Source organism: Rattus norvegicus, chromosome 2 (genome assembly GCF_021556685.1).
Source record: "Rattus norvegicus strain SHRSP/BbbUtx chromosome 2, alternate assembly SHRSP_T2T, whole genome shotgun sequence".
NCBI classification, from domain to species: Eukaryota; Metazoa; Chordata; class Mammalia; order Rodentia; family Muridae; genus Rattus; species Rattus norvegicus.
Window position 1 is genome coordinate 31,520,981 of NC_141535.1, and position 18,439 is coordinate 31,539,419.

Consider the following 18,439-nt stretch of genomic DNA (forward strand, 5'->3'; position numbering starts at 1 on the left):
CGCTCAGTTAAAACCTCCCAGGGGAGATTAAAGCCACTGTTTAAAGTAGCTGTTTCGGGACTGGATAGCTGTTAAGAGCATGTACTGTTCGTCCACAGGACTCAAACTCAGTTCCCAGAATCTGTCATATAAGCTGTAACTCGAGGTCAAGGGGGGTTTGACACCCCCAGCCTCCATGAGCCCTTGTGCATGCCCTCTCCTCCTCCCTCTCTAAAACACACACGCAATTAAAATTAATAAGAAATAGATCTTCCAAGATGGTTGTTGCCTGCCAAAAAACGGCAATGGGTTCGGGAACACCAGCAGCTCCCATGAGCTGAACAATATACTCCAGAGTGAAGTCTCTTAATACTGGATGGAGTACATCGGAGTTTTTACAAAACAACGTGTAATCTTTAAACACCCTTTCTGGCAGTTCTTTATAACTTTTCCTGGTTTTCTTTGGCTTATTCCACTCAACCAGGTAGGTTGTATTAAAACAAGCCAGCAACGAGGGACAGTAGACGGAGGCTGCTAAGGGCTGTAGATGGCAGCCTGGGCTCAGGAAGTCTCTTGGCTGTGACTCCAAAGCTCCCTGCAGCTCCCCGAACTTATTACGTCAGCCTCTGCAGTCTTGGTCTGTTTCCCAGTGTGACCCACTTGTCCCGTGTGTCCCACGACGAAGCTTCCAGTCCACTTACCCTGCCGTTGGATTTCAGTCTAGCCTGAGGCTGCAAGTGTTATATATCGCCAGTGAATGTGTTGCTCGTGTTTATCTCTTCTTGTGCTAAACTATTTCCTCTAAACTGAAACTTTCTGGTAGGAGAAGAAGGGTTCCTAAAACTTGGGGAAGGCCCAGGAAGCTCATGAAAGTTACAAGGTCCTTTCCAATGTTGCATTAGCCGTAAGCGACGTGGGGGTAGATATTCCCTCTGCACATCGAGCAGGGACGCAGCTCCTATTAGTTCTCGACAGGAGGCCAGACATCAATGGTGATGTCCCCTCTGTTACTCTTCAGTTTCTTTCTGGAGGTAGGGCTCTTCACCTGAACCTGATGCTCATTTATTTTGATAGACTAGCAAGCTATGAAACCCCAAGAATTCTGTCAACTTCATCCCCTCCATGCCAAGGCTGCCATGGCCTGGCTCATATGTGGGTACAGGAAATAGAACTGAGGTCTTCATGTTTGCCCAGCCACCTCCCCAGCCCCTTTGAGTTTGTAGTAATAAAACACTGATAGCTGACCCTGAACTTGGCTGTAGAATGAATTATGTCACCTAGAACTTTACATGTTGAAGTTCTAACCACCTTTAAAGAAGAAAAACCAAAGGGAAGTAAAGCCGAAAGTCCTTACCCACGGCCATTCATATACGGAGAGGACGAGAGACCAAGAGATGCACACAGGGGAAAGGGCCAAGTGATCACAGCAACAAGCTGGCCATCTGCAAGCCAGGGAGAACCGCAGGAGAAGCCGAACTGGCCAGTGTCCAGCATCTAGAAGGGCGGGCAACATTTCTATCCGTTAAGCCAGCCTGCCTGTGGTATTTTGTTTTGGTGTCTGTAGTAGACTCTTAACTTCACAGTGAACGTGAGTTTAATTAACTGCTTTACGTCCATTATCTTGCTTAAGAGTTTAAGCGAGGTCATGTGACATCCCCAGTGCATAGATGAGGAAACACCGGCAAAACAAATTATCTGTCCTGACCCTTGAACTCCAGTCTGCTAACTGCAAAACAGTGCACGTAAGTTCAACACGAAACCATCTTACAAGAAACCATGTGGTTCGGGCTGCTCTCAGAGATGGGGCCTCTTTGTGTTGGACTTTATGCTTCTGTACGTATGAGCCCACATGTGTGTACAGGAGCTCAGGCACACGTATGTGATGTGTGCAGAGGCCGGAAGTCAACAGCCCTTCAGCGCTGTCCACAGGAAATCACGCAACTCAAGGCCTAGCCCTGACTCTGACAGTGACAGAGGGCTTGTCATGGGCTCCCAAAAAGGTAAGTCCATGTCTTTTTTTTTTTTCTTTCTTCCTTTTTTTCGGAGCTGAGGACCGAACCCAGGGCCTTGCGCTTTCTAGGCAAGCGCTCTACCACTGAGCTAAATCCCCAACCCCAAGTCCATGTCTTAATCACAGGAATCTGTGATCACACCATATATGGTACAAGAGTTGATACACATTACACGTCAAAAGGGATGATGATTTGGGGGAAAGGAGCTTGTCCCAGTTTATACAGGGGGAAACCTAAATACTTTCACGGGTGCCAAAAAGAGACAAAGACAGACACACAGACAGAAGAGGAGACAGACACATAGAGAAGGCCGTGGAAAGGCTGAGAGAACCAGCTACAAGCCAAGGAATGTCACCAGCTTGGGTTTGCACACTGGGCCTCTGGACCTATGAGGAAACCGGTTTCTATGGTTGATGCCAGCCAGTTTGTGGTGGCAGCCTTCATAGATCCAGACAAGGGCCTCAGACACCTCTGTGTCGTCTTTGAAAGGGCATGTGAAGTCAGGACAGTGGCTGTGGCCCACTGGTGATGATGCTACGTGTCCCGCACTCCCCACCCCCATAGTCCACCCTGTGTATGAAAGTGTTGAGAAGCTAGAGAGCTGGCTCTGCTGGGAGAGCATGAAGACTGGAATTTGGATACTTGGAGTTTGGAAGTACTGTAGGGCAGAGGGGTCCGTAACCCCGCTTCCAGGGGAAGAGATGCAGAGACAGGAGAATCCTTGGAGTTCATTGGCCAGTCAGTCTAGCCAGTCTGTGAGCTCTGTGTTTAGTAGGAGATCCTGTCTTAACAATAAGGCGGAAGAAACCTGATGCTAAAAACCTTGAAGTGTGATCATTCTCCCAAAGTAACCAGCAGGAACCGCCTGGAGGATGAGTGAGCGAGAGCCCTCAGGTGAGTCTGTAAGTACCAGGCCCCCAGTCCGTATCCAGACATGACGGTTCCCAGAGTTTGTGACACCCTTTACTTCCTACCCCCATCCTAAGCCTCAAAGAACCATGTGAGGTTTTGAGCACTGAGAAAACAGAAATTTCCAGAGTAGACATGGAGAGAGAGCCCAGGAGGCCAACCAGGACAGGTAGGGAACAGGGTGAACATCACAGGCAGTGGCAGAGGCAAGCCACCTGGGAGGTCTAGGAGCTTTCAAAAACATTGGAAGGAACAGGATAGCCATAGCACGGTGGAGGGGCCTCAGGGCCAACTCCAGGCACCTGAGAAAATAGCAAATACTTAAGGCAGAGACACTGCACATCCTGCCCTGCTCCCAGAGGCTCCCCATGGAGGCAAGGATCACCAGGCCAGGGTGATGTGTCTCCCACGGTGTCAGTGTCCCCAGAGCCCCACAGGAATTTGACATCGGCAACCAGCTCCGGGGTGCAGAAAAGAGAGGGGAAAAAGGAAGAGAGAGGCTGAAGAAAAGAGAGAAGGGAAGTAAAGAGGGAGAGGAGGGGGAGGGGAAGAGCAAGAGAGGAAAAGGAGGGAGGAGGAGAGGCTACAGTTCCCTAAGACTTAGCTTTGCCCCTCCTTCTTGCCCAGGCTGGGAGACCGAGATGAGCCAGAAAGTTCTCTGGGAAGCAGGGGGCTGGGGAGGGGGGCCGGAGGCTCTCCCCCACCACGCAGCTGACAGACACTTGAGAACTTTCCTTCCCAAGCCTGTGTCCTGCTGGTTCGGGGCAAAGTGTGCAGGTTTCCCACCAGGATCAGTGAGGAAACGGCCTGGTTTGGACTCAAACACGCTGATTTGTTTTCTCAACAAGGCCCCAGCTCCATTCAGGGAGCCAGGGAGATGCCCGCTTTTCCAGGATGCCTCTCCCTCTCCGCCTCCCTCTCCGAGAACACATCACCCAGTGTCTGTAAGGTTTCTGCTTCTTGTTTGACATCCCTTATTTACAAAGCAAACAACGTTCCTTTTAACACACATCACACTAAGTTTATTAATGCAGAAAACAATCCCAGGAGGCCGACCCGGGGGCCCCCGTGAAACCTGCCAGCACAAACTCTTCAAAAGCCGAGCCCGTCAGATCCTCCAGGACAATATTTCACACAATGGAGTAAAAATAATATTTTTCTTTGGGCCTTTCCAGCCGCTTTTGTGGCAAGCAGACAGAAATTATTTTCTTACTCTGCTCCCAGACCAGAGCTCTGGATGAAGCTGAGTTTATTTGTTTAACACAATGATTTCATCCTAAATGTCTCCACAGCAAATAGCTGGTGGCTTAATAAAGGGCCTTTGAAAGAAGGCCGGGGCTGGGGAAATGTGTGGCCTGTGGCTCCCAGGAGCCTGGTGGGCCACAGTCTGCTGAGACTGGGTTTCCCCTCAGCCTGCTGTGGAACATTTGGAAGAGGCATATTACTGCTCCCTGGGTCAGAATATTGGCACTTGGAGAAGGCAGGAGGCTGAGCCTTTGGTCCCAAATGGCAGGCCTTCTCCCGGATGGGCCCTGCCGGATAGAAATGGACGTAAACCCACAGTCGGATACTCAACCCTGTGAGGAGAAAAGAGAGCTTTTGTGTTCATTTCTGCCTTTCCCTGATTAAAAACGATGTCTCCTGTCAACCAAAAGTTGGCCGCTCCTCACATGCCAGCTGGGACTTCTGCAGCCAGGCCTCTTGATTAAGGGAAGGGAGAGGGAACACAGCCAGCTTAGGCCTAAGAGTCCTCCAATCAGCGGACACTCCACTCAGCTAGCTAGGACCCAAGCTCCCTGGACACTTCCAACCTGCAATCAGAAGTGTCAGCAAGAACTCCAAAGGGTTGTTTGCATTTCACTCTTGTCCTTGGGAAGACCTGCAATGGGCATGCAATGAAAGAGAGCTTAGAAGAAAGACGAGGAGAAGGAGGTGACTTTGACCCAGCTCTTCTGGTGCCCTGGCCATCAGAGCCTAGACACCACTACATGGAGGAGGAGGAGGAGGATCGTGGGGTGTCTCAGGACACACAGCCTGACTGGAACCAGGCCTTCTGTGTCCATGGTAGAAGGAGAAAGATCCCACTCTAGTCCTACAGCCGAGTTGCAGGTCTCGTCTTGACCATGGGGACTTGAACGGAACAGTCGCCTGCTTCTCGATGGCTGGATGTGATTCCGTTCCTGGTGTTTCGATGCCTGGAATAACTTATTTGGACATGACTTTGTCACTAGACTCAACAGGGAAGAAAGACTATGTTCAGACCCGCGGAGACTGCTAACATTAAAGCAAGTCTAACTCACCGAAGGTTGCACTGATGCTCGCACACGAGCCTAGACAAGACAATCGCGTGGACCGACTCACAGTGATGTGCTACTGTTGATCGATGGGCCTGTGTCCCCTTAATGCCTTTGTTTCCTTGGTCTGCATGCTTTCACTCTTGGCATTTTACAAAACAGAAACATCCTAACTTATTTATTTTTTAAAGTGCTTGATTGGACCTTGGGCCTCTCCTGTATCATGCTATCAAGTGCAGCCAGCGTTGGAATGACTACGTGATGCCGTCTCGTGCTGTAATTTATGGTGCAGAGTTATTCTCCAGCCCCCGTGGCTGGTTGTAGAACAGAGTATCTGAGTTGGTCTTGAGGGATGTCAGGCTGTGTGGAGAGTGTGGAGAAGGTGACCCTTGCATCCCCCGAAGCAGTTTCCATCTCCTTCCCTCACTCAGTGGCTCCAGGTTGCCACTGCCTGCCCCACCCCTCCCCCGCCCCGCCCCAGTCCCTTTTCATCTTTTCTACTGTTTATTTTTCCTCCTTCCTTCCAAGACCCGAAACGAGCAGATATTAACTCCTCAGTCCTGCTTGGTATTGTACATTCCTAAAGAGGTTTTACACAAATGACATTATTTGATTGTCATCGAAACCCTGAGCACGGGCACAGAGGTATGGCCTCCATTCTACCCGCAGGAAGTGTTTTTTTTGTTTTGTTTTGTTTTGTTTTATTAACTTGAGTATTTCTTATTTACATTTCGAGTGTTATTCCCTTTCCCGGTTTCCGGGCAAACATCCCCCTAATCCCTCCCCCTCCCCTTCCTTATGGGTGTTCCCCTCCCAACCCTCCCCCCATTGCCGCCCTCCCCCCAACAGTCTAGTTCACTGGGGGTTCAGTCTTAGCAGGACCCAGGGCTTCCCCTTCCACTGGTGCTCTTACTAGGAAGATATTTTGAGAGTCGCTGGAGGAGGGACACAAAGAAACTGGTTCTTGTCTCCAGGAGTTCTCTATCCGGTGATGTACCTTTATGGAACCTCCTTAGTTCTGTCATGTAGCACCGGGAAGTGACATTGCTTTCTTCTCTCCATCCCATACACCACTTGGTATGACTGATGTCCACCATTAACCAAGAGTAGGTGCAGCCTTGGGAGGAAAGTCAGGCCAGGTCAATGGTAGGGATGTTCAAACCCCTGCCACCCTTTATTTACCTCAAGCTGGAGTGCAACATCAGAATCAGCTTCCAAGGGGAGTGAGTTGGTCCATCTCTTGGCAGTTTCTTAATGTTGGTCTTTTCATGAACAAGGATTTGTTTGAGGACAACTTCATTTTTCAAGAAGAAAAAGGAAATAACAGAAAATCACCCCACGGGCCATTTTTAATATCGGATGCTTTGCAGACGTTCTTTTGTTTAAGTCACAGCCACAAGGTCCTTGCATGCCAGAAAAGCATTCCACCAACCAGCTGCTTCCCCAACTTTCCCCTCTGTTCATTACTTAGGTTCTAAGTGGTTCTCAACCTGTGGGTCACGACCCCTTTTGCAAAGGTCAACTAAGACTATCAGAAACACAGCTATTTACATTACTGTTCATAACAGTAGCAAAATTACAGTTATGAAGCAGCAACCAAAACGATTTTATGGCTGGGGGGTCACCACAGCACAAGGAACTGTATTAAAGGGTTGCAACATTAGGAAGGTTGAGAACCACTGAGTCGGGGCCTGGTCTATCTCTTTGAGCCTGTGAAGTGTTTACTACATCAGAGACAATGGATGAGTGCCCCTCTTGTAGATAAGTAGTGGAAGCTCTGAGGGATTAGATGGCCAGTAATCTGTCACATAGTAAGAAATAGAACTGAGATAGAAACACAGGCTACTGGCTCTGGCAGTGTGCACAGCCCACCACTGTACCCTTGATAGGCTATGTACATTATCTAGGCCATAGGGAATTAACTACACAGTCTCCATGGATGTGGTAGCTTAGAAACGCCAATTCATAGTGCGCTGACGAGCCTCCCACCCATTCCCATTTCTGTCTCTGTCTCTGTCCAGTTCTTAGCACTTTCCCACGAAAACCCTTACTGGTGCTTTCTGATTGGCCGAGCTCCCTTTAGTGCTGGTGGCTCCCTCCTCCTTGCATCATGGCTTGCACAGGGTCCTGATTCCTATAGAGTGTATTAAACTATCTAAGTGCTGCCAGAGCTATATTCAGAGAAGGTGAACTGAACTCGAATCTCAGTTCCATTTCTAACTGGCTATTGGCCTGGTACTACTGCCTAATCTCACGGATTATACATCTGCCACTTTATAAACTCAGCATTCACTCTTTCAGCTGTTTTCAGAAGAGAATCATACAAAACCTATGATCAAATTTTGCCACTGTCTCTTGAGAATGTGTTGCAGTCCCATTACCAAAGACCCAGCAGCAGGGGTTGAGCTCTTCTAAAAGAGCTGCATCCTGAAACCTTGGAACACTCACACTCTTACCTGACGCCTCAGTCTTGCAGGAGCTAATTGGTAGATCCACGTGGGAAAAAAATCTTTCTAGTAAAACTACCTGCTTAGCACACGTGTGTTTAAACTGAATGCATACATAGTTCATCATAGAGATAACCTGGGAAGGAATAGTAGGAATATAGAGCCTGGGAGCTTGTGTTTCATGCATTTCTGAGATGTAAGATTACATAAGGTCTTTAAAACAGAAGCAGATGAAATAAGAGCTGACTTTGCTGGAGCTGAGCAGCGTTTGAATCTTGCTCGTTCCAAATTGTGAGATCTTTGCTGATATCACATGTATTGACACAAGAACTCAATGCTTGCCAAAGGTTTACACGCAGTCTCTGGGAATATCTAGTTAACACCCAAAGGCCACAGCAGTGCTGTTTGGGCAAGAACATTGATTTGTGTCAAAGCGAGCTGCTTTCAGCTCTGAAGAATGTTTAAAATCACGTCTTCATTCTCTTTTTCCCTTCTCTCCCAAGATTCACTTGTTCAAAGTATTCGGTATGTCTGCATCTGACTAACACCAGCAAAATGTTTTCTAGATTATTCTAGTACGATTTCTTCTTCTTCATCACCCATGTGTAAATCTTACTGAAGCAGACTTTGACCACCCAGGCTTCCCTCCCTCCCTCCCATCTGCTCTCCCTCCCTCCCTCCCTCCCTCCCTCCCCACTCCCTCCCTTCATTCTCCCTTCTATTCTTCATTCCTTCTCCTCCTCCCTCCCTTTTTTCTTTCTTTTCATTTTTTTAGAGGATAAAGGTTTTCCAAATAGTGATTTTTATTTTGAAACTTATAAAAAGTAACACGATCCTTTCTGAAATATTTGATTTGGATCTCAAAATGTAACCTGATGCTCCCAATCAACAACGCTTCTTCTTCCTGGGGCTCAGGCTGGTATCGTGGGGTCTCATTAAGTTATCTAGTCAGCCTGTCTGCTTCAAGCTTGAATCAAATCTGACGTAGTGCCATTTGAGATTACCCATGGAGCTTCGATTGTAGCCCACCTTCATCGACTTGCAATGTGCATTCTTTTTTTTTTTTTTAAAGATTTATTATATATAAGTACACTGTAGCTGTCTTTAGATAACACCAGTAGAGGGCATCAGATATCATTACAGGTGGTTGTGAACCACCATGTGGTTGCTGGGATTTGAACTCAGGACCTCTGGAAGAGCAGCCTGTGCTTTTAACTGCTGAGCCATCTCTCCAGCCCCGCAATGTGCATTCTTAACATGTTTGTATGTATACGTGTGTGTATGTATATATGTATGTAAGCATGTATGCATGCACACATGCATGTATGTACATATGTATGTAAATGACGCCATAGGTTAGAATACCGAGCAGATCACTCTGATGTAACACCTGGCCTAGAACAGTTCATTTGCTCATTCAGAGCAATCAGGCAATGGAGTTACTTTAAAACCTCAAATTGTGTCTAAATATAACAAAATCTTCTTCCATCATCATCGGATCATTTGAAGCTCAGTGACAATTCTTTAACACATGCCATACATGTCAGAGGTCAGAAGAAGACCCTTAATTAGAACAATAGCATTGAGGGAAAGTTACATAGAGTCTTTCTCTATAAGAAAGTTAGTTTTGACCCCCGAACATCACTTTTATTAATCCCTATAAAACCAAGTATATTGGTTACTTGTCTATTACTGTAATGAAACTTCATGGCCAAGCAATCTTTAAGAGAGATGGTTTAACTATGCAATGGTTCCAGAGAGACTGTAATAATGGGGTGAAGAGGTGGTAACAGGACACTGAGAGCTTAAATCTCAAGCAGAGAGTACAGTGAGAATGATGCAAGCCTTCTGTAACCTCAAAGCCCACCCCCAGGGCAGGCCACACCTCCTCCAACAAGGCCACTCCTTAATCCTTCCCAGACAGTTCCACCAACTAAGAACCAAGATTTCAAGCTGTTGGGTCTATGGTACTACCCCACCCCACCACCACTCTATGATTCTTTCTTTCTAGCTGGATTTTTTTTCAAAGCCTCATAATGAATTTCTTAGTTATGTGTTTAAAAACTAACACAAAATAATGACTCCCCCCTAGTCCATAGTATATGAAGAAATATAATCCACCAGGGAGCAGTCACAGAGGCTGACACTGAAATGATAATTTTAAGCAGATATGAGTTTTGAAAAAGCCCCAGTAAGGAGTTATGAACACATTTGTAATATAATATTTTAAAGAGAAAAAACATAAAGGGATTCAGAAAAGAAATAGAATGTCTCAGCAAAGAAATAGAAAAAATAGAGAAAAAATATATTAACTTCAGAACTGAAATATGCAGTAATCTTAACAAAAGGCTTTATCACCTCATCAATAGAACGAGGGCAGAGGAAAAATTAAGGAACTGGAAAATGGAATGGTTGTCATTGTGCACGCTGAAAAACCAGTTTAAAAAGCAAGCAAGCAGACAGACAGACAGAACAGTGTCAGGACCTGTGGGACCGAGACTTTAATTTCCATGTCCTCTGTGAAGGAAAGAAGAAAGAACAGGAAAGCGGGTGTGTGTAGAAATAACAGCTGGAAATTTCTCAAATTCTCCAGGTGAAATAACTTTACTGACTCAACACACACACACACACACACACACACACACACACACACACACACACAAATTTGAAACAAGGGAACACAGATGAAATCAGTCTTAAGGGGTCTGCCACTTTCTTTGGGTCTTTGATGACACTTCATGAGTATGGTGCACAGAGAAATGTGTAAGCAGAACAGTCGTACACAAAAAATAAGAATAAATAGAACATTTATTTTAAAATATGATTATAGGGGCTGTCTGAAAAGAAAACCCAAAGAAGATATTTACTAACATCCACCAATGGAAACAGGAGTCTATGGTAATTTTAAATAGAGCAGACTGTACAGCAAATTATCAAAGAGGACATTGTATGCCTACAAAAGTGTCAATCCACGGGGAAAAACAACCTGGGACATTTAAGTGCCAGCCAATAGAACTATAGACTATAGGAACCAAGAAAAGATAGCACCGGATGGAATTGAACATTCTGTGTTGTAGCTGAAAATATCATCAGCCCTGCCAACTGCTTGCAAGGGAAAAACCAAGAGTCTCACTGGGTATACAAGCCACATTTAAGGGCAGAAACTTATATATCACAGTAGATGGCCAACCCAAAATGAATTTAAGTTATTTCTGGAGATTTGTTTTTGTCTCATAATGTGTCGTTTGGCCTTTTTTTTTTAACCTTACTAGTCTCATGCACAAGTCTCTGGCTTATATATTATGATTTCCAATTGTTGTGTTTTTGCACTGTGTGTGTGTGAATTTTGTATTTTTGTGGTGTGTGTATGTGTATGTTTGTGTATGTGTGTGTATTGTGTGCTTTTGTGGTGTGTGTGAATTTTGTATTTTGTGGTGTGTGTGTGTGTGAATTTTGTGTTCTTGTGGTGTGTGTGTGTGTGTGTGTGTGTGTGTGTGTGTGTTTCTCCTGTTTTCTTTTTCTGTTTGTTTGGTGTTCTGATTGTCTGCTTATTTTCTAAAGAGAGAGAGGAGGCCAGGGTATGGTGATGTATAACTTTAATTCTATCACTTAGGAGTCAGAGAAATGTGAATCTCTGTGAACACAAAGCCAACTTGGTCTACATTGTGAGTTCTAGGACAACTAGAGTGTCATAACAGAGACAGGCATGGAGTTATATGGGTTAGGAGGTTGGGAGGTTCTGGGAGGAGATGAGAGAGAACAAACTATAATCAAAATATTGTATGAAAATATTTATTTAAGAAAACTATATGTTTCATCAGTCCAAGCAACACCTTAGGTCCCCAGTTGAAATGATTGAATAGCCTCAAACCCTTGAAAAAACTTAATAGAACACTACACATGAAATTAGTAAGAATAGATAATAACAATTCTATCAACTGACAGACCGTAATGCATTTAAGTCATACAGGATGTACCTGATTCAGTGCAGCAAAACTGGAAGTGGCTCTTTGACTCTCAGGACCTCTGACTCATCTCAGACCTCACAACACAGCCCCTCAAACAACCTTGACTGGACATAGACCTCCAGCTATTTGGTCTGAGTTTTGCAATGTTTGGGAGCTTTTGACTTGCTGTTGGACTGGTTTTATTGTTTGGTAAATGTGGTGGTTTGAGTAGGAATGGCCTCCACAGACTTATGTGTTTGAATGCCCATAGGGAGTGGCACTATTAGGAGGTGTGGTCTTGTTGGGGGAAGTGTGTCACTGTGTGGGAAGGCTTTGAGGTCTCCTATGTTTAAGCTCCACCCAGTGTGGTACACAGTCTCCCTCTGGTTGCCTTTGGACCAAGATGCAGAACTCTCAGCTCCTTCTTCAGCACCAATCCTGCCTACACGCTGCCTTGCTTCCTGCCATGGTGATAATGGGCTAGACCTCTGAAAGTGTAAGCCAGCCCCAGTTAAATGTTTTCTTTCATACGAGTTGCTTTGATCATGGTGTCTCTTCACAGCAGTAAAACCCTAAGACAGTAACAGAGAGCCAAGCAGAATGGGGGCGGGCGCTGCAGTGACAGGAGGCAGTAAAGGGTTACGTTGTGGGTTTTTTTTTTCAGATTTATTTTATTATTTTAATTGTGAGCGCGAGTGTGTGTGTATGTGAGTGCAGACGAAGCAGACGAGGACAGATCTGTCCGTGTGGGGACAAATAGCTCTGTGCACAAAGCCCATTGATGCAGATTTTTCTTAATATTGTGTGCACTCTCTGGGTGCTGAGCTCTGTGCTGACCATTCTAAGACATGAGTTAAAAAATACAGACGCCCTGGATCCTTTGTAGGAGGAGATTGATTCATGGTTTGGGAAAACGGATATACACGGATGACGTAGCGAAATGTGTGCACAGTGTTAGTGTCTTGGTCACATCGTGTGATGGGACCTGAAATCAGTTGGATCCGCAGCCCCTCCTGGATCCTCTTGACCAGTCTATCACACTCAGCAACCTCACGATTTAACAAGGAACAACACAGATTTGAAAGAGACAGAATAAACACAATATGAACTTCTCTGTGATACTCAGAGAAGGCAAGAAATGTCACGTTCCCTTTCCTTGATAAGATAAGCCTGGCGTACCTTTCCCCCTAGGGAAATCCCAGGATCAGTCAATCTCTCTCTCTCCCTCTCTCTCTCTCTCCCTCTCTCTCTCTCTCCCTCTCTCTCTCTCTCTCCCTCTCTCTCTCTCTCTCTCTCTTTCTCTCTCGTGTGTGCGTGCACACATTAGGCTTGGTGTCAGGGGCTGTCACTGAGGGGTTCAGGGTCACATGTGGAAAAATGTCTGGTTCTATTACCTCAGGGTCCCTGGGCAGGTGGACCCAAGTGTGTCTAGATCTGAATGCTTTAGAAAACAGTGCCTCTAAGTCTTGGGGGGCTGTCTTGTCAGCTCATGGTACCTGTTCCTTCCTTGTTAGACCTTCAGCCATCTTTCTGTCTTCGGGCTTTCATCTTTGAGACTAAAATCCTAAGAGCGGGTCACCTTCTAGGAACCCTTTGCATCACCCTACACACAACCACATGACCGTCAAACAAGCAAACAAAACAAGGCATCCGTGGTAGGGTATGCTATAATCCCAGTACTTGGGAGGCAGGATCGTAAGTTTGAGGCCAGTGTGGGTTACCCAGTGTCTCAAACAAAACAAAATATCACCCCCACTGAGGTGATAGGGAATTGGGGACTTAGGGTTAGGGAGGAAGGCTCTAGGACTTGGCGCTATATTTGGAGAATAGTCAACATTCAGTGAGCAATAGTTGTGGTGATCCCAGCCTCCTCCTGAGGTTGCTGGGGAGGAGGAGAAAGAGTCTCGCTCGCTAGACTTCCGGAACTTGAGCTATATAGAAAATAATGAGTAAAGCCCACTGGTGATGGTCTCATGCTCACAGTTGGGATAGAGCAGTGGGAGTAACCATAGTTTCCCAAACCAGCGGTGATGAGGTGAGGTAGCGTCCTGGGGGTAAAACCTCGGGAAGTAATGAGTGCTTAGCCTCAGAGTAGGGATAGATGTGGCAACAGAATGTCTCTCAGGGCCCCTGTGTCTCTCCTGCTGCTGTTCCAGGGCAGCTGTCATCCTAGGCGTGTGACTTCCGGAGAAAGTGACATTTGCAGACAACCAGGATACATTCCACCCACCCCAAACAGAAATCACAGGGAAAACGCCCCACAGGCTTCAGTCCCTTCTCGAGGGGCAGTGACCAAATCAAAGTCCAGGAACTTAGGATGTTTCTAGATCAACTGTGAGGGCCTCTTTTGCAGGTGGCATCCATTTTGACAGAAATTAGAACAGCCATTTCACAGAGCAGAAAAGAGGAATTAGATCCCATGGACCTTCTGAGGCGGGACTTTTAGCAACCGGAAACATTCAGGAATCCAGGTTTTTTTGTTTTTGTTTTTGTTTTTGTTGTTTAGGTCTTTGTCAGCTGCAAGGAAGCAGGTGAGTAGCTTGGAGCCATTTAAAAGGGGCCTGTTCCACACGGGCTGAAGATAAACCTGTGGCTGGCTTTTTTTTTGGAGTAAGCATAGCTTGAAGAGGCACCATTTGCTTTCAGTCAAACTGTCATCGCATTCCCCTCAGGAGGGCAAGGGTGGAGGAGCGCCGTTCCAGAGCAGAAGACCCTGAGCCAGCTAGCTGGGAAAACCTGGGTTCTAGGCCCATCTGGTCACTGAAGGGGTGAGTCCTCTCCGTGGACCTGCTTATTTTCTGTCTGTGGAAGGGGTGGGACCACCCAAGAATGTTCAATTGCTGACCCCTGGGCCAAATCCAACCTGCAACCATGTTTTTCTTGGGTCTACAAATTATCCTTAAGAGAGCCATTTGCCTGCTTTGGAAAGGGTGTACACTCTCCTCCTCAAGAGGCCCTGATATGCTGGTACTGTGTCATACCAGGCCAGTCCTGCCTTAGGAAACTGCCCTATTCCTGTAAACATCTGTCTGCGGCCCAGGAGCTAGGGTACCTTAGAAACTTCTGGCCACGGCTTTCCTGGTTCTATAGTTCTCTAAGGCCTCTTCTAATTTCTGCTGCTTCCACTGCCACACACACCACTGTCCATAAATATTTGACACCCCGGCACTTTGAGTCAATTATTCTTTTCAGAAAACTGGAGGGATAAAAGACATAATTAACGACCTGAGAGAAAAACGAAGGCAACGACAGCTATAAATAGCACAACGGTAGGCGGAAACCCTGAACCCCACTTGACCTTCTCTAGGCTAGGACGGTCTGAGCCTTGCCTGGTAGAAGGGGCTAAGTGGAGTCAGCTCAGGTCACATACAGGGCTGTAGGCTTCACACAGCCAAGCAACGGGAAGCCTGGGTACAGCTGAGGCAGACTTGGGGCCAGGTAGGTATGAGATGGGGAAGGGTTGCCTGCACCAACCCCACCTTCATGCACCCAGGAAGCGACACTCACCCAGCCTTGGCAGATCCTTTCCTAAAGCATCTGTTTTGTAAGCAAATTCTCCCTCATCCCTCTTCTCGAGACCTGCACACTGTAGGTCCATTCCCTCCCTCCTGTCCTCAATTCACGAACCAGAGAAACGGAGTTGAAGTGACGTCAAAGCTAACACTGAGCGGGGCTGTCCGAGACTCATTCCCGAGTGGGCCCTTTTATCACTGTGTAACCAGAGTCCCAGAAGAAGACACAGGTCCAGAGTGCTGTGGCTTTGTTGGTTGATTTTTTTCAACCTCAAACCTTTGCAGTATTGGGTTAATTACAGCATCATTGGGGTTGATTCCTTTAAGCTAGGGGTTCACAATCTGTGGGTCCGCGGCCACAGTGGTCACCTAAGGCCATCAAAAAAAAGATACTTACATTAACATTCTTAGCAGTAGCAAAATTAGTTATGAAGCAGCAACGAAAATAATTGTATGGTTTGGGGTCACCACAACATGAGGAATTGTATTAAGGGGTCGCAGCATTAGGAAGGGTGAGAACCAGTGCTTTAAATCTGTCTGTAATTTGAATCCTTTTCAGATCAGTGATCAACACTTTGTAATTGTAACCTCTCTTCCCACCTCCAGCCCTGAATAAAACATGTCACATCCCAAGCACCCCACCCTAAGCCTACAATATCATGCCTAGAATGGTCCAGTGACGGGTGGTTTCTCATTCTCCTCCTGGACCCTCCTGCTTCTCAAGCTGTGTTTTCTAGAATGTCTATCAATCTTACCTGAGAGATCAAGAACTACTTTGGAAGTTCAGGTTTGTCTCACAGTGTGAGAAAGGTTTGCAATCAAGATATTCAGCCAGTAATGTGGGGACCAAAATGTGTGGTCCTCAAGGTTCAAAGGTAGATGATAAACTGAGGCAGGGAAGACAGCGAAGGCAGAGACTCCTGCCCATCTGCATCCTGGGATCCAGATCAGTGCTGGGACACAATGAGATGAAGTGTGCAAATGAGAGCTGAGTAGATCCCCCAAATGAAAGAGATCCTTTCCGAAGAAAGCCTGAAACCCTGTCCTATCACATGACTTTCAAAAAGAACGCAGTGAGCAAAAACCAAATTGGATAATAATGTGGGAGAGAAATGAAAAATAGTATGTATCCTATGATACAATTTTACTTTCCTTTTTTCAGAGATTTATTTACTTATGTATGCGAGTACACTGTCACTGTCTTCAGACACGCCAGAAGAGGTCATCAGATCCCATTACAGACGGTTGTGAGCCAACATGTGGTTGCCGGGAAATTAATTCAGGACCTCTGGAAGAATAGTGTTCTTAACCACTGAGCCATTTCTCTAGCCCTTTTTAAATTTTTTTTTTTGCACTTTTACTTTCATTTTTTAAAAAGTGTACTTTCATTTTTTTAAAAGTTAAAAGTTTCATTAGGTGTATTATACCTGCAGGTGTCCAGAGGTGTGCAGAGAGGCCAGAGGAGGCTTCTAGATCTCTGGGAGCCAGAGTTACAGTCAGGGATCAGCTGTCATGTGGGTGCTGAAATCGAACCCAGGTGCCCTGGAAGAATAGCCAGTGCTCTTAACTACTGAGCCATCTCTCCAGCCCCTTGGTCTAATTTTTTTTTAATGTCTACTCATTTAGAAGAATAGAGACAAAAGCTATGGATAGGTTGAACTTTGCACACTCACTGTCTTTGGGTAAGCAGAACACCTCATTTTGCATAATACGTTTCTGAGGCATTCAGTGAAGGGAAATGGGTTTCTACTACTGTGTCAGCTGGTAGATAAGGACATGCTTTAGACCTCACTTGGAGCACACCAGCTCTCTGAAGAGCTGTACAGAAAAAGATTGCTTAGCCGCTCATTAGCACGGGAGGTCATGACGGTTTTCTAACTCACGATCTATAAGAATTTTAGTGTGTGTGTGTGTGTGTGTGTGTGTGTGTGTGTGTGTGTGTGTGCATGAGCGTGCCCTCTGAGGGCAGAAGCACTGGACTCTTTGGAGGTACAGTTACAGGCAGTCGTGAGCCACCTAATGTGGGTGTTGGGAGTTGAACACATCCTCTGTAAGAGAAACATCCCATCCAAACCGCGGAGTTCTCTCTTCAAGACCAGCGATTTCCTAACACCCAAAAGCTATGCCCACCCAAACCACCGATGAGGAGGTGGGGAGAGTCTGAACCACATTTAGACTCAATATTGATTTACTAAATAAATACTTATCGAGGGCTATGCTTATCTTACAGGCTTTTAATCAAAACAAACGTTACGGAATGAAGTCGGAGTGAGCTGTCTATGTCAACTGCATCCTAAGTGGCCTCTCAGGCTGCAGAGTGTGTAACCGGGGTTGGCTGCTACCCTGAATTCTTCATCTTGGTATGGTTTTTCTCTACGTCTGTCATTTAACAGGACTGCGGTCCCGTGATGTTTTCCTGTGAATCCATCAGAACTATAAATGTGGATGCACGATAATAATTCAGAGACCCAGTGTGAAGAACGCTCCCAATGAGAATGTTAGCTGCCATGGACAATTTCTCTTTTTTACTGTAGTTTGAAGCCATTAAAATATTTGTTCGTGATTTATTGCTTCTCAAGACAGATGTAGGGACTGGTCTATTTTTCATATGACATGGGAGTTTACTTTTCAAAATATTCTCCCTGGCCTTGTGGAGAAATGCACATTGTGGCACTTCCTTCTCCTGACATGCGCAAAAGCACTATTCATCAAGAGGCGTTTTTTTTTTTTTTTTTTTCAGTGTGCTTCTTATTCTTTCAAGAGTATAAACTCAGGGCTGGAGAGATGGCTCAGGGGTTAAGAGCACTGACTGTTCTTCCAGAGGTCCTGAGTTCAAATCCCAGCAACCACATGGTGGCTCACAACCATCTGTAATGAGATCTGATGCCCTCTTCTGGTGTGTCTGAAGACAGCTACAGTGTACTTATATAATAATAATAATAATAATAATAATAATAATAACAACAACAACAACAACAACAACAAGAGTATACACTCAGCACAGCCCTTTACAAGCAAAGGAGAGCCTCGGACTCAAAGTGCTCTGGGAAATTAAGAACAGGGCCATCTTATTTCTCCAAGCTTCTCTCCTGTCTGCTCTCTTTCTTTTCCTCCTCTCAAATCCATAACTGTATTGGACCCAGTGCTGAATCGCAGGAAATGAGACGTGACCTATTAAAAAGGAAATGAATAATTTGAGAGAGGGGAAATTGCACTGGTGGCTGGAAGCATGGACATTACGGCTTAACTGTACAGGCTTATTCTACCGCTCTACGGAGTGAATTGCTTCCGGGCGGCACATCTCCCATCACCGAAATTACCGCATGACGTCAGCAAAAT

General features: G+C 45.8%; 1 long non-coding RNA gene across 1 annotated transcript in view; it reads left to right on the plus strand.

Annotated features, from left to right (window-relative positions):
- Window positions 1-17,783, plus strand: part of LOC120100680 (uncharacterized) — a 51,752-nt gene extending 33,969 nt beyond the window's left edge. The window contains exon 3 of the long non-coding RNA XR_015670563.1: window positions 17,331-17,783. This is a non-coding gene — a long non-coding RNA (uncharacterized LOC120100680). The remainder of the gene's footprint in view (window positions 1-17,330) is intronic.
- Window positions 17,784-18,439: the final 656 nt, after the last annotated feature.